The sequence below is a fragment of the Clytia hemisphaerica genome, unplaced genomic scaffold (genome assembly GCF_902728285.1).
Source record: "Clytia hemisphaerica strain Z4C2 unplaced genomic scaffold, Clytia hemisphaerica genome assembly, whole genome shotgun sequence".
Taxonomy (NCBI): domain Eukaryota; kingdom Metazoa; phylum Cnidaria; class Hydrozoa; order Leptothecata; family Clytiidae; genus Clytia; species Clytia hemisphaerica.
In genome coordinates this window covers 696,035-710,680 of record NW_027103417.1, presented here as the reverse complement: position 1 = coordinate 710,680, position 14,646 = coordinate 696,035, and positions in this window count along the sequence as shown.

Here is a 14,646-nt window from a genome sequence, read left to right as displayed (position 1 = left end):
ATTTTTGTGTTTGTGTTCGATACCGGACTAGACGATGATGTAGCAAACACGTTTTTTTAATTAACTTCCAGGAAGATTCTACAATGGAAATACATAACCGGAGAGCTTTAGATTATGCTTCATTTGCAAAACAGAAAATTATATTGATAAAAAAAAAGATAAAAAGGGACTAAATCCGACAAATTGGTTGGCAAGCGTTTCTCAGATTACTAGAAATTTGTAAACCAAAATTTATGGTCTGGATAAAACGGGGATTCTGCACTTGTTCGACAGTACACTTGTTCGACAATACATTTTGTCGACAAATCGTGAAAATTGTCGGCCAAATGTATTGTCGAACAAGTGGGAAGATCAGTTGTCAGACTTCCCAGTTGTTCGAAATCCCACTTGTTCGACAATTATGTATTGTCGAACAACTGAGCAGTCGCACAAGTGTACTGTCGAACAAGTGACCTAGGACCGATAAAACCTTTGTACTTTTTAATGAAGGAAAATAAGGCTTTTTTTGGAATGGGTATTCACATATTTATTTGTTCCTGCCCTGTACCTATTTTCCTTTGCTTAGATACACAAACTCGGACCAAGTTCCTCATTTCACTTGTTTAAATTAAAAGGTTTAATTTAAAATTTTCAACTTTTAATTTTGTCTGTCGGCGTTTAACCAAAGAATGGAAAAGGTGGAAAGCAGAAATGGAAACTTTTCAATATACTGACCACAAAATCAAAGCTTTTTTGTAGATACCACGATATCTTAATCAACCTTGGACTTATTATTCCATGTTTACTTACACACACAGTAATTGACTAAAGCTAATTTATCCGTGGGATAATTCAACTTAATGACGTTAGTCTAGTAAAAAGGACATCTAAGACACAAATTCCGATATTGACATTGACGTATGCAGGTCATCTATAATTTATGATAATTTATTTCATCCCTAAAAAATATCAATAGATGTATATCATCTTTTGGTTTTTGATTTAAACTAAACACCATGTGTCCAGACCACCATTACGTCAGCAAAAGAAAAGGAAATATCAGTGACCATTTTAATGCAGGTTTGCGTGATTCAGGTGTAACAGTCTGAATTCTGATTAAAATGAATTTAGGAAGGGGAGAACAACTTTATTTGTTGATGTGCTAGCCTAACCGGCCCTGACTTTTTCTCTATAGAGATTACTAAATTACTAAATATACAGTGAATTTTTCTAACTTGAATCTCTATTACTCGAATTTCTCCTTACATTGAACAAATTTGCGTGTTTGATTTCTTTACTCTCCACAGTAATCATAATTCAATTTCAGTATTGGCGAGAGATTTGATGTTTGTCATGTAAAGGACAAAGTGATCAAAATGTAATTAAATGTTAATTTAAAAAGATTACCTTGCCGTGCTAGTTTCAACCAAAAATGAGTTTCTTCCACAAAATGAAAAAGGGATTCCTTAGCCATCGTGGTTAGCCATCGTGTTTAGAAATTTCATTGTGACTTGAAAATCTTTGTAAATCGCTTGAAAATGAAGTCTGAGTCTAACTTTAAAATAATTTGAGGATAAGAGGCGCTACTGAAATTTTCTAAAATGCCACAAATTTAGAAAGATGACGGATCACTCAAAATTCAAAATGGAGAGGAATGCATAAGTTTTCCACAGCCTATTGTTAAAATCTACAAAAGTCATCGACTCTAATCAGTGGAAAAGAATTACCAATGTGTTCTGTGTCTAGGCTAAAAATATTGATGCAAATCGAAAACATATCTCCCGGAATAAGATATACGGAGATCTAAAATCGCTAGCGAAAATCAATAAGAGAAAGGTTTCAACCTGAGAATGCCAATTTTTAGATCATTTTACCTGTAAATTTCGAATTATCCCCCAGTAATGCTAAAAGCTTTCCCAAAAATGCCAATTCTTTGCTCGAATGTACTACATGCGAGTTTTAGGCTGGAGTGGATCTTAATCTAAGAATATATTGTAAGAATATTTTAGGATTATTTTCCCCATCATTTTTTTGTTCGTCATGCATGGTTTTCTTGATCTCTAAAAATATATTGGCTCTTCTTACACGAAAGTTTTAAATATTTCATGTATGTGTAATGGGTATAAGATGCTATGGTTCAAACTGATACGAACCAGACAACTAATGTAGTAAGATGATAGATTAGGATTAGAGTAGCTTGATATAAGTTAAGAATGTCCATCATGAAATAAAACAACACCATTCTTATAAAAAAAGCCTACCTTACATTACTTAAATCCGCCACGCATATGTATCTGATGACTGGTTGTTGAAATTCCATCCTGACAAGTGCCACGTGTTGACACAAGGGAAATTCTGGAACATTCAACATGCACATCCTTACAAGATTGCTCAGGCTCTGTCCTAGAACATGTCGATCAAGAGAAGGATCTTGGAGTGATTATTGATAGTGAATTGAATTTCGAAGAGCACATATTACACCAAGATCAAGAAGGCTAACTCGATCGTTGGATTGATTAACAGACGCTTCGGCTTCCTTTCTCCCGAGATGCTTCGCACACTTTTCATTGCATTTGTGAGACCTCACCTCGAGTACGCACAAGCAGTTTGGTCTCCACGCCTGATCAAAAACTCTGATGCAATTGAAAGTGTCCAACGTAGGGCCAGAAGACTTGTCGGTGGTTATAGAAACCATTCATATGAAGAACGTTTACAAGTCATGAACTTACCCAGCCTCAAGATCCGCGGCGTAAAATCGGGGATATGGTGGAAGTAAATAAACATCTTAATGTCAATGATAAATCTTCCCTCGTTCTTCAAAATCGACCTCAACGTATAAGCACAAGGAATTTCGTCTAAGAGGAATTTCGCAGAAGACGGCATTGGAGGATACCAAACGAATCCACTTTACTATAGGAGCATTGATACTTGGAATGGTTTTGGCAACCAATGTTGTAAATGCACCGTCCGTAGAGAAATTCAAACTAGAATTGACAAACGCATGGAACGAGAAGATCTATAAATTGTTAAGATGTAAGATTTATTAAGTTTCTTAGAGGTCAATAGACCTGAGAAATACAATTCTATAAATTAAAAAAAACTATGGAGGGCAGAGCAAGAGAATTGATTGTTCGCTCAAATCGCTCAAATTAAGATGAATGTCAATATACAGGATATCTAAGGTTAACCATTATTTTACCAATGTTTTGGCTTACATAATTAGCTGATAATAGAGGGTATTATAGTTGATTAAAATATATTTTTGAATATCACGTTTGAACGAATAATATGTACATTATGTTATGAAAAAAGAGAATATACGTATACAGAGCTTATTATACAAGAGATATATAATGTTCAAACAAAATAAGCTTGTCAACTAAAAACCAGTCTAAACTGCTAACTTAAGTCATTCTGCTCTCGTTGATCTCGGTAAAGGAAATGTCAATTTGTTTTATCAAAAACTATTGCTTTGTTTTGATTTGAGCAAAACAACTCTTATTTGATATTTTGGTTGATTTTATGATCACCAAAGTTTTTAAAAGTTTGTGTACATTTGAAAACATGTGAATTTGTTGGTTGATTTTATTTTTGATGATCCGTTGATGTTAATTTTCGTTTCCTATGTATGATGAGGGATTTTATCACATATTTCTTTTTATGGTACAGTCCTTTAAAATGTGTTTATCTCAATATGCCACATATCCAATGATTTTTTTTCTTAAAGTTTGGAAATAATGTCATATTTGGTCGTTGTTTTTCAAGTTTACTAGTGTAGTTGGGCACCGAGCATCGTGAGTCTCTCCATCCCTTGATGGCAGAAGGAAGGTAGGATAATCACTCGAAACACCCCTGTCTCACAGCCCCGGTAGAACTTTTTTTCCTCAGTGGGGATGAAAACTCTTATTGAAAGCCAAACGGGGATATAAATTCTATTGTTTCAAAGTTAAAAAATTCAGTGGGGATAGGTTTGGAGTGCAATTTTTAAACATTGAATTTCGAATGGGGTACCAGCAGGTTTGTGAAACAGGGGCGTCTCGAATTAGGGACAGTTAGAGATCTTTCTCTATAGAGTCCATTGGACCGGGTTGGTTTAATGAGACATTTAAGTTTTACAGTCGGCTGAAATGATACACGTTTTTCTTATAAGAACAAACTATTTAACAACATTTCAATCCTTTGTGGACTCTAAAACACCCGATTTCTTAAAAAGATATTGACAAAAACACTCACAAAATGGTGAAATTAAAAACATATTGAGAACATTTTAAGCTTGAAACTCAAAAAGTTAAACATCTGAAGGATTTCGGATGTTCTTATAAAAGAAACATGCAATTGATGATGTACTTTAAATAAATTAACCCACGTCAACTCAACCCACGCTGAATCTTTAACTTCAGGGACTTAAAAGGTTTTTGAGAAGAGATGAATAACGCATCAGGGTAAAAATGCCAGCACAATGCTAGCAACAATGTTATTTAAACGTCAATCTAACGTTTCTAATGTCCATTACTTTTTATGAGAACCAGTCAAATTTTATCGAGATTTTGCTGCTCTTATTTTTTCGAGGCTATTTCTATAGCAAAACAGATATTATTATTTTGATCTAAAATTTATTTTTAAGCGTATTTATTCTCTAGTTCTTAGATTCTTATGAAATTATTCTTATAGAAAATAGTGTAATGTAATTCGTATGGAGTATCAGTACTTCTCCCAGTATCTCACATTCACAATCTGTGTGCTCTTTAAAAATAATTTTCACAAGAAATAATTAGCACTGTATTGGAATGTTTAATGGAAGCTAATACCGAGCAATGCGATATTAGCAAATTACCAAAGAAAATTGGAGCTTAATTGATCTTATTACTATGAAATAATATTGAATTCTTTCATATTGGAGTTGATCAAGCGCGCCCCTGATCAAAAGTATTAAAAAAACACTTCATTTCTGATGCGATTTGCTGGAATAATATTTCTTTCTAGAGAAGAAGTTTATATCATTTCGGGAAATTCTTCATTTATCGTTGATTGATAGATACTTGTGGTCAGTAAGCTAAAGGTAGTCTAGAGATTTTGAAAGTCCTAATCGGTGATTTGCGAGAGAAAATGGTAATATTACGAGTTCTAAAGAGTTTTGGGGCACTCGAGTCACAAACGACCGTACATGTGTGACCCAAAATTAAGACTTTGGAATCAACCTAAACACTAGGCCTAATTTCTTGTCATGAGTTGTTTTAGTCTGCGTTAGGAAAATTGTAACCAAAGTTCAAATATAAAGTGTCAAATATTTTAGTTTGATCAAAGGATTAAAGCCTTGGCAAGATTGAGATTAACGGAAAGATATTTGTTTATCAATGGCTTAATAACTATAACGCTTTTTTCATCGACCGTTGTGTTTATAAATCAGCCGCAATAGAAAATACCGTATCAGACATTTTTTGATCATGGCAAGTACTAACATTGGCAGTAGAGTTTGACCAAGTCTCTTTGATTGAAATGAAATGCAAATTTTCAACTAAATGTATAAATATAAATTAAACCTTGAGTTTTTAAGAACCTACATTTAGATGGGTTTTATCGGTGGAGAGGGGTGCGATTATTAACGCACTCTAAATTGAGGTAGACATGTAGATATAATTAATTTAAAGTTGAAAGGATATTTATTTCATCATGTTATCATGTTGTTTTAATGAATTGAATACACGTTTATAAGGAACTAGAGGCTGAAATTGGTTCAAAAAATAAGGAATTGTTAAGGAACTGCTCAGGCTGAGAATAAGTGGATTTGAAAATAATGTACCTTATAAGGACTAATTTGACCAAATTTTGATCTTTCAAGGGGCAAAAAGTTCAAAATTTCCTATGTAGTAAGGAACTCGATAAGGATCTTTGAGACTGAAATTCTCTGTAAAAATAAGGAACTCCAGGCTCAGAGCAAAGTTAAGGTTCCTTATAAAAAAAAAATGTGTAATCTTGATTCCAAGGGTAAGGATTTAAATAACAAATTGAATCGAGATTTTTATAAATAAGCTAAAAGAATTTTTTTTTACTTCTGATAGATGCAGTTTGTATTAATGAACTGCTTAATAAAGATTAATCAGATCAATACCAACTAGATCCTAATTATGCTCAGCTTTTCTTTAAATCTTTCTTGTATATCAAGCAGTTTAAAGTTTAAGATGATGAGAGATTTCACTTACTTCGACTGAGTATTAAGACACTGTTCGAAATCAATCACTTTATTATTGATATGAGGGTTGTATGGGGCAGAAAGTTTTTCAGCTATTCTTGGTATGTGCTGAGTAAGGTTCATTCCCTTTGAGTATATACTAACTCTTCCGTTTTGTCCACCATTTTTCAAAAAACAACCCTTCAGTTCTAACATATCAAACTTTAAAAGTCTTCTCATAGCTTATAGTGCTCTGAATTATCTTTTCAACGGTATATGTTGATCATTGAAATTGAAGTATCGCTAATCTAGAATGATAAACAAAATAAAGAATTAGTGTACACTTAAATCGATGGGCTGAAGGTATATGGCATATGATTGACATTTCCTCCGCGTTCGACCCTACCTGTGTCCAGAACCACTTGCATCGCTTTTATAATTTAACTTATTTCAAGAGCGCTATCCGAGTCATGAAAGCTCACTAAAGGACACGAGTTAGACACTTGGAGCAAGCTTAACGTTTTTCAAATTATATGAAAGCTTAGTCTAAAATCCTCCACAAAATAAGCTCTACTGGTTGGCTAAGGATCAACAGAATGAATAAAAAATTGCCTTAGACTTGTTCCCTTAGGTACCAAAAATTAGTCTGAGTTCAGTTGTGGCTCAGTCTTACTGTTAGCTATGCTAGCGAATATCAACACACCTTGGCCATCATTATGCGCAAGGTTGTTGATATAGCTATCAGGTCCTAGAGATAATTGGATCGAGGGAATATATTAGGGAGAGTATATCGGAGTTCATAGAGTAAAGACATAAGAAAACCGTAGTTACAAATTCTTACATTTATCACACCCCCAGAACAACATTTTGTTAGCTCACAAGGCTAACAAGTGGAGGTTCTACCGAGATCCTTAATGGGTCTTGGACCGTCGTACTGTTCTGGGGAACCGAGAGTTACATAAAGAGAACTTAAGTTTATAAATGGAAGACTAGCACCTTCAAAGGTAGTCAGAATTTGATTGAAGGGAATTTTAATATGGAACTAGACATTATGAACTTAGGACATTGTAGTAGAAATCTATAAAAAGCACATTCTATTGCTCTCTATTTAATTCTGAACCCCCAGGACAGTTTTGTTAGCTTCGGCTAACACTTACTAACCCTTGTTTATAAATACCACTGTTGAATTAACCCACCCCGGTGGAAGTGAATCCTCACAACCAGCCAATTTTACAAGTCACCTCGGAAAAATGCCCCGCCATAGGCACTGATAAAGGGGTGTTCTATATTGTCAGTATTTGTTTTTACTATATTGGTTAAAAGTATAAAAGTCTTCTGCTGTTTTTATTTCAGTTGCTTGGGTATATTGGTGACATTTAGGTTTTGTCTTGATCCTGCATTTACTTTTAGGTGATGGGGATTGTGCCTTTGTGCTCTTATAAAGTGTTTCCATAAATTTGTATTTACTATTTAGGAAAAGTAGGAATTTTGTCAAAACCTTTGAGAATTTACAAAAAGTAGCAAATGTCGGAAATCCTTGGGACCTCCTTGAATCCTGATCTTACTAATACGCACTGTACGTATAAAAGTATACGTTTTTTGAAAAAAATTCCTCTATTTTATGATACCAATATTTTATTTTAGAAATATAATTTTAGAAATTTGTGTTTGACTTAAAATAACTATAATTATAAATTAATTAGAATTCTGGGGGGGGTTTCATGGTTGGCGGAGGAGCGGAATCGGCCCTTTTTTCGGACGGAGTGGCGGAATTTGGCGAACATTTAGACGGAATTACGGAAATTGGGTTCTCTGACGGAGACGGAAAATTAGACAATTTTAGTGCGGAAAAACGGAATTTAGCAAAAAAATTTGCGGGATTTCGGAATTGGTAAAAGATATTTAAAATTTGCGGAATTTTCGACAAAAATATTGAATTTCAAAGGAATTTTCGGTGACGGAATTTTGGTTCAATTTAAGACGGTTTGACGGAAATTGGAGAAAAAATTGGCGGAATTGCGGAATCGGGTACCCCCTGAAATCCCCCCCAATTCTAAGATAGCTCGAGTCTCACTTTTTTATGTCTTTCAAAGTTTTGTCAAAAATAAGAGAAGCTTAGGCTGAACCAAAATTTTCTTGTTCTTATAAAAAAGTCTGTTTTCTTCATTGAAATGTTGGTGAAATCTTTGAGAAATATTTGACTTTTTCTATGTCATGCCCAACTGTGTTAAATGAGGAAAAACAATAGAATAAGAAAAACTAGAAATGAAACAGGCGACAGAAAGAGATGATTTTTAACGAAAGCTTCAGCAGGGAGAACTTCCGTCTGATTAGTACGAAAAGTTTACACGTTTTTTTTTATAAGAACGTCAAAAATTTTCGAAGCCTCCGGATGATCTTAGTTTTTTGGATTTGAAGCCTAAAAATGTTCTTAAAATGTTCTTATTTTCAGCATTTTTTGAGCATTTTGATGTAGTTTCTTAAGAAAATGCATGTTTTTAAGTCTCCAAAGCCTTAGAATGTTCTTAGAATGCTCTTATAACTTTTTGGGCCTCGAAGCCTTATGTTCTTATATAGTTTATTCTTATAAAAAACGTGTATTTTACAGAACAAGCTTTTTTAATAGAAAATGCAGAACAGTGTTTTGAGAAAGTAGGAGTTTCTTTGTATTGATAAGAAATCATGTTCAGCGCGGCGTGATGTTATTAGCAGAAAAAATAAGGTTTTGAGCGACCTTTTGATACACCTTTGTGACTTTTCTCTTTTGATGACAGGATAGAGTTTTATTATCTTAAACTTTCATATTTTGCTTTGTAAATTTTGCTACCCTTGTCTTGATGATTGTGGTAGAAAACACAAATTTGAATTGAAATTTTATTCAACTCCAGTTTATTTAATACCTTCATGGGTTTTATGGAGTTTAACAGAATGGCTGTGTTGTAACTTTTCCTGTTTTCTGATAACGGAAACATAGTGTTGTTTTAAGTGGTTTGCCAGCAAATAGTAAATTAAATGCTGGCTATTCTGGTCATGATTACATCATATAGTGGACAAGATTGTCGAAAACTATTACACGTTTTTTTTTATAAGAACAAAGTATATAAGAACATAAGGCTTCGATGGCCGAAATATTAAGAACATGTTAAGAACATCTTAAGGCTTTGTGGACTCGAAAACACCCAATTTCTTAGGACATTGCACAAAAATACTCACAAGATGGTGAAAATAAGAGCATTTTAAGAACATTTTTAGGCTTAAAACTCAAAAAGTTTAGAACATCGGAAGGCTTCAAAAATTTTCGACGTTCTTATTAAAAAAAAAACGTGTAACACAACAGATGAAATTTTCATTAAATTAGGTCTGAGGAAAAAAACTCTAATATGCACCTTATACTTGATAGTTTTAATTTTTCAAGAGACTTTTTAAGCGATCGAAGTAAGAAATCTAATTGAACTACAAATTCTAGAAAACCGTTGGCTCATTATTGATATTTCTATCAAAGAGAACATTTTATGGGATCGGGGAACCAGATTCTTTGTGGGAAATCTTTTCCTAGTCTATTTCATAGCCTTTTGGTTATTAAGTATAAGTCGGGTAGATGTTCAATGTATGACAGTATACTCATTCAAAATGCCTAAAAGCAAAAAAGGAGTTTGAAACATCAGCAAATTCCTCTTCCTTTTTTTCAAAAACTGTTTGACAATATAAAAGAATGTTTCTTATATTACGTCATTCTGGTCTTGAACAAATCGGCTTAACTTCGTCCCTCCCAAACATCAGTTTAAAAAGATATTGTAGGATTATTATTCAATAATTTGGGACAACTTACCGTAACCGCAAATCTATAGTGGGTGTAGTTGATTAGGATTGGACAAGCCTTTTCTTGAAAAATGTAAATCTAAATTCAAAAACAAGTTACTTGTACCGAAAAAAACATTGTGAAGTGTGAATTCCTTAGTTGGTTATAGTACATTTGACAAAGTGGAGATTTTCATGATAAATATATTAGATTATTACAAATCATCATTGAAATAGAAAATCTTAAAGGTTTGTTAATTGGCTTTTACAGAAGAAAAAAAACCGTATACCCCCTGTTGAGGAGGTCCATTTCCGTTCCAAGAGGGTAAGGTTTGATATGTGGCGGAATTCCATAGGGATACAAAAATCTGTCAAAAATAACTGAAACTCCATGGGGTAGCTTTTTAAATCCTACTAAAATTCAGAATTCCAGAGTGGATTAAACCTGAGGTTGCCTGGAATTCCAGGGAATTACAGCATTTCCAGTCACAGAGGAATATACCTCCCCAACAGGGGTACACGGTTGTTTTCTGGAAAAGCTCAATTAGACTTACAGCATCTTGAACATACAATTGACTCCCTTGAATTGAAAGAAGATTTCAAATTACAGAGAGGATTTTATACTATAGGAAAATTGAGAGATAATCATTTTGATTCGACTTACAGGAAGATTCGAGTTATAGAGGTTTGAATTAAAGAGAGTTGGCTCTATAGAGAGATTATCTTCACGCGACAACCTCTTGTATTTGCGGATGTTTTTTGAATATCTTGATTTCAAGAAGAACCTTGAAGTTAGATCAATGTGAACTTAATCTTTTTTTCTCGGTCATTTGGGTTCCAGATGCTTGGAAAATCCTTTGCTCCAGATACAGGACGAAAAACTTATTTATCTGGACATGATAAATTCTTATAATTTTGATGTTTACAGGGACTTCCATCTTATGGGCAAGTTTGGACAATTTTTTTGAAAATTTGTGAAAGAAAAATTGTTTTTTGTTCAAAAAAAAAATTAAAAAGGAATCTCTACACCTAGACTGGGACACTTATTTTTAATTCTACTAAAAACCTTTTCTCCTCTCTTGTCTTTCCAAAATTTTTATTATGGGATGCATGCTGTTTTGCTACAGTGTGTTCTTATTCAACTGAAAATTTCATTACGATTTTTTGTGTTTTTTTTTCGTCCATGTATAGTACAAATGGTTTATTTGATAGAAATTTTTTTTCAAACATTCTCTAAGTTTTTTTAACAGTAACATTTCCTCGTTTAGTAAGAATGGTTCTCTTTTTTTTCTTGGTTGGTAACACACTGTTTTTGGAAGTTTGCCAATTTTTCAAAAATGATGGTCTGCTAGGCGCTTTTATATATCTTTAACGTTGTAAAAGGCGTGTTTTATGATTATATAATTACGTTTCGAACTGACTTTTTCATGCATACGTCGGTTGGTTATGTAATTTCAGCATTTTTTAATCGATTGGTCTGTACGAACAGGTGATTTTTTATTAAAACATTCGAATTCTATTAGTTGGTTGTGATGCGATGTAAATCAGCTTTCTTATACCTTTAGCTGATGAATATAAAGGTTTTACTGTTTAGTGGTGCTCGAATAAGTGAGCTTCTGTATATTTCGTAGCTGAAAATTACCAAGCTATTCTCATGTCTTTGGGTGTCTATTGGTTTTAGACCCTGGCAATATGTGATTGTCTTTTTTGGGAAAAGCAGTTTCTAACGTCAACTCCGTCGTTGCCTACATCTTTAGGAAAACTTGAAATTTCTTGGCTGTAACGATAGAATACAAAATCCGAACCATATTGCGCTAAGCTCTAGATTGGGTTCAATACCAATCAATGTTAATCTGGATTTGCTTCATTTGATACATATTTCGCTCAAATATTTATGTAGGGCAGCTTAGACAGGGTACAATCAACTTTGTTATTTACCACTGCCTCAGTGACCCGGTGGCTTTTAGAATTATTCAGCGGGGATATATTTCTTTGAAAGTCCAGTGGGGATTTTTGAAAAACGAAAAACACCAGTAGGGACACTGAATTTGGATAAATTTCAAAAGGAACAATATTTTTATATTTTTGTTTAACAATTTGTATATGACTGATGATAATAATATCATCAATCAGCGACGATTTTGACAGGTACGTAGAAATAATGGTTGAGCAACCTCATGGGTGTGGTACCAGGTACTAAATATGCTTCTCCTTGCATCTCGTGATTTCACCATTAAAAGTAAAAAACATACGTGTCTAAAATCCCGACTCCAGTAATAAATTTGATATCAAAAGAACTACATGACTTTTTAAAGGTCTTTAAGGGAGCTTTTCCGTTTGGCTTTTATTAGGGACTAGCGCTTGATAATTCATATGAAATAAGGTTGTTTTAGAATGAAATTATTAAATATCTAGCTCTGAATAAAGAAATAGCTTTTATAGAGAAACATCTAGACTAGTAGACGAATGGGAAAATACGTGGATATAACTAGATGTTTATAGTTAAGCGGAGAGGTTTTTTTTGGAACTATATACAGAGGAGTCACATAAGAAATCACTGTGACTATTTGAGTTGATTTGCGTCGAAATTTATAGATAGATTGCATTCCGGTGATTTTCTTTCCTACATATTATCCAATCATGATTTTACTGTGGGCAAGAAATTCTTACATGGTATACTACAAAATGTATTTTGTAAAACATTAGCTAAAACTTTTTGGTTTTTGCTCCCTATGGTACTGTTTGTCGGAATATCTATTTTGAATGAAAGAGGCAATTCGAGGATTTATAGGGATTATCAGATAGTTTGAGGTTTTTGGCCTTTAGATGCGCCAAACCTCCAATTGGCCCACTTAGTCCTTGCCCTGCCTATTTTCTAAATTCAAAATATTCTAGTTGCAAGTTTTTATTTCACTTCTAGCAAAAAAAGCAATGTTAATTTTGACGTAAGAACTGCAATAAGAACCAATTTCAAACAGTTAGATATTGACTTCAGAAAAAAAAATGATACGCAAATATTTGGAGGTAGTGTTCGTAGTGCTCACGCCTATGAAAGGAATTTTCCAGCCAAAGATCTCAAACCATCTGGCTATCCCTCTTAGTCACACCATTGCACCATTAGATTATAGGTAATAGAACTTGTTTAGAACCCTCAAAAACCCAACGAGTTTTTACGTTCTTAAAAAACTTTTTTTGTGTACGTAAAGTTAATTGCCTGCCGCCAAGCTTCGAGTTGAATTATCTCGGTAATTGAAAAGGCTTAACGTGTCTAATACTGTTAGAAAGCTTTGCGCAAGTTATCTATCTCCGACATTCTATCTCGCAAATTTGATTTAGATCATGAATCTATCGAAAAGAACTCTGGTTTTAAAGCACGAGGGAATCTGAAAGGGTCAACGAGAATACACAGTTTTCGAATTAATTCTCGGAAAAAAAGTTTTTAAGTAACATTCTCTCTGATTGACTAAAAACTGCGGATTTTAGTACATTGCCGATCCGAAGTTTTTTTTTTTGAAAATTGCACAGAACCCAAAAACAGAGCTATTTGGAAACCTTCATATCCTCTGTACTTTCTTATTTTATCTTACTTTTACAAAAGATTGCCGCAGTAGTGACGATTTTTTTCACTATAGGGATTTATCCTTATTGATAATCCCTTTTTACCTCTTTGTATTTTCAAATCTTTTGAATGAGAGTCATCAGCGAGAGTACGTTTATCAGGATATAATAGGAACAAAAGAGGTACAAATTATCCTACAGCGAAATATCGCTGTGAAATTCTCATCTTACTTACTTAATTCTACCTAAGAAGCTGTGTTCAAAATTCGAAACATCTAAATTATTTTTTGTTTGATTATTGCACCCGCAAATATTGTTTTGCATGTGTTTGAAATATTCTTTGGTAGGGTTGTTTCCTCGACAGAGGTTGGATTAGTTTGACAAATACTTCACCTTAGCTAGAACTGTTATCTGGTACCTGATTTTCTTCACAAATGTTACCGCTCTAAAGGTCGGAAAAATTTTCAACTCTTTGAATGTTTAGATTATGGGAATTACACCAACCATGCCACAGATTTTGTGGTGGCAGTCCTGAACCCTAGCCCTCGGCTTTATCTATCATCCCACTCCTCTGGGAAATCGACCCGCATTATTAGAGCTTCAACGTAACGAAAATCAGATAACTAGATTTGACGCTCTATCTCATTATGCAAACCTAAATCTTAATCTGTTAATTTGTAAAGTTGGTTTTAATGGGATTCTAAAGTAAATATGGCTTCTTAACAGATTCCAGGGGTCCCTTTGAATTTCATTTCAATAATTCGCTCTTTGAAAACTTTTTGGCCAAAATCGTAACCTGTTTTATGTTTACCCTGAGTATCAGAGGTTAAGTTTTCAAAGAATATATTAACCTCTGAAGACCAATATTAGAAATTTGATCGCGCATGTGTCAATCTAATCACTGTAGAAAGAATCAAAGGGATGCTCTTAAATCGGATGGCCAAAAGTCACCTTCATTTTTTTTTTTTATTTTTTTATCCACGGATCGCTGATAGTCACCTTTCCGGGGGGTTTTGTTGTTTGGAATTGCTTAGGTCAGGATTGCTAGTAACGGCTTGTCACACACTGTGCCGGGTGCATACTCGGCACCGCAGGGTTGCTAGTAACGGCTCGAATTTCAGTCAGGTTTAAAAAAGAGGTAC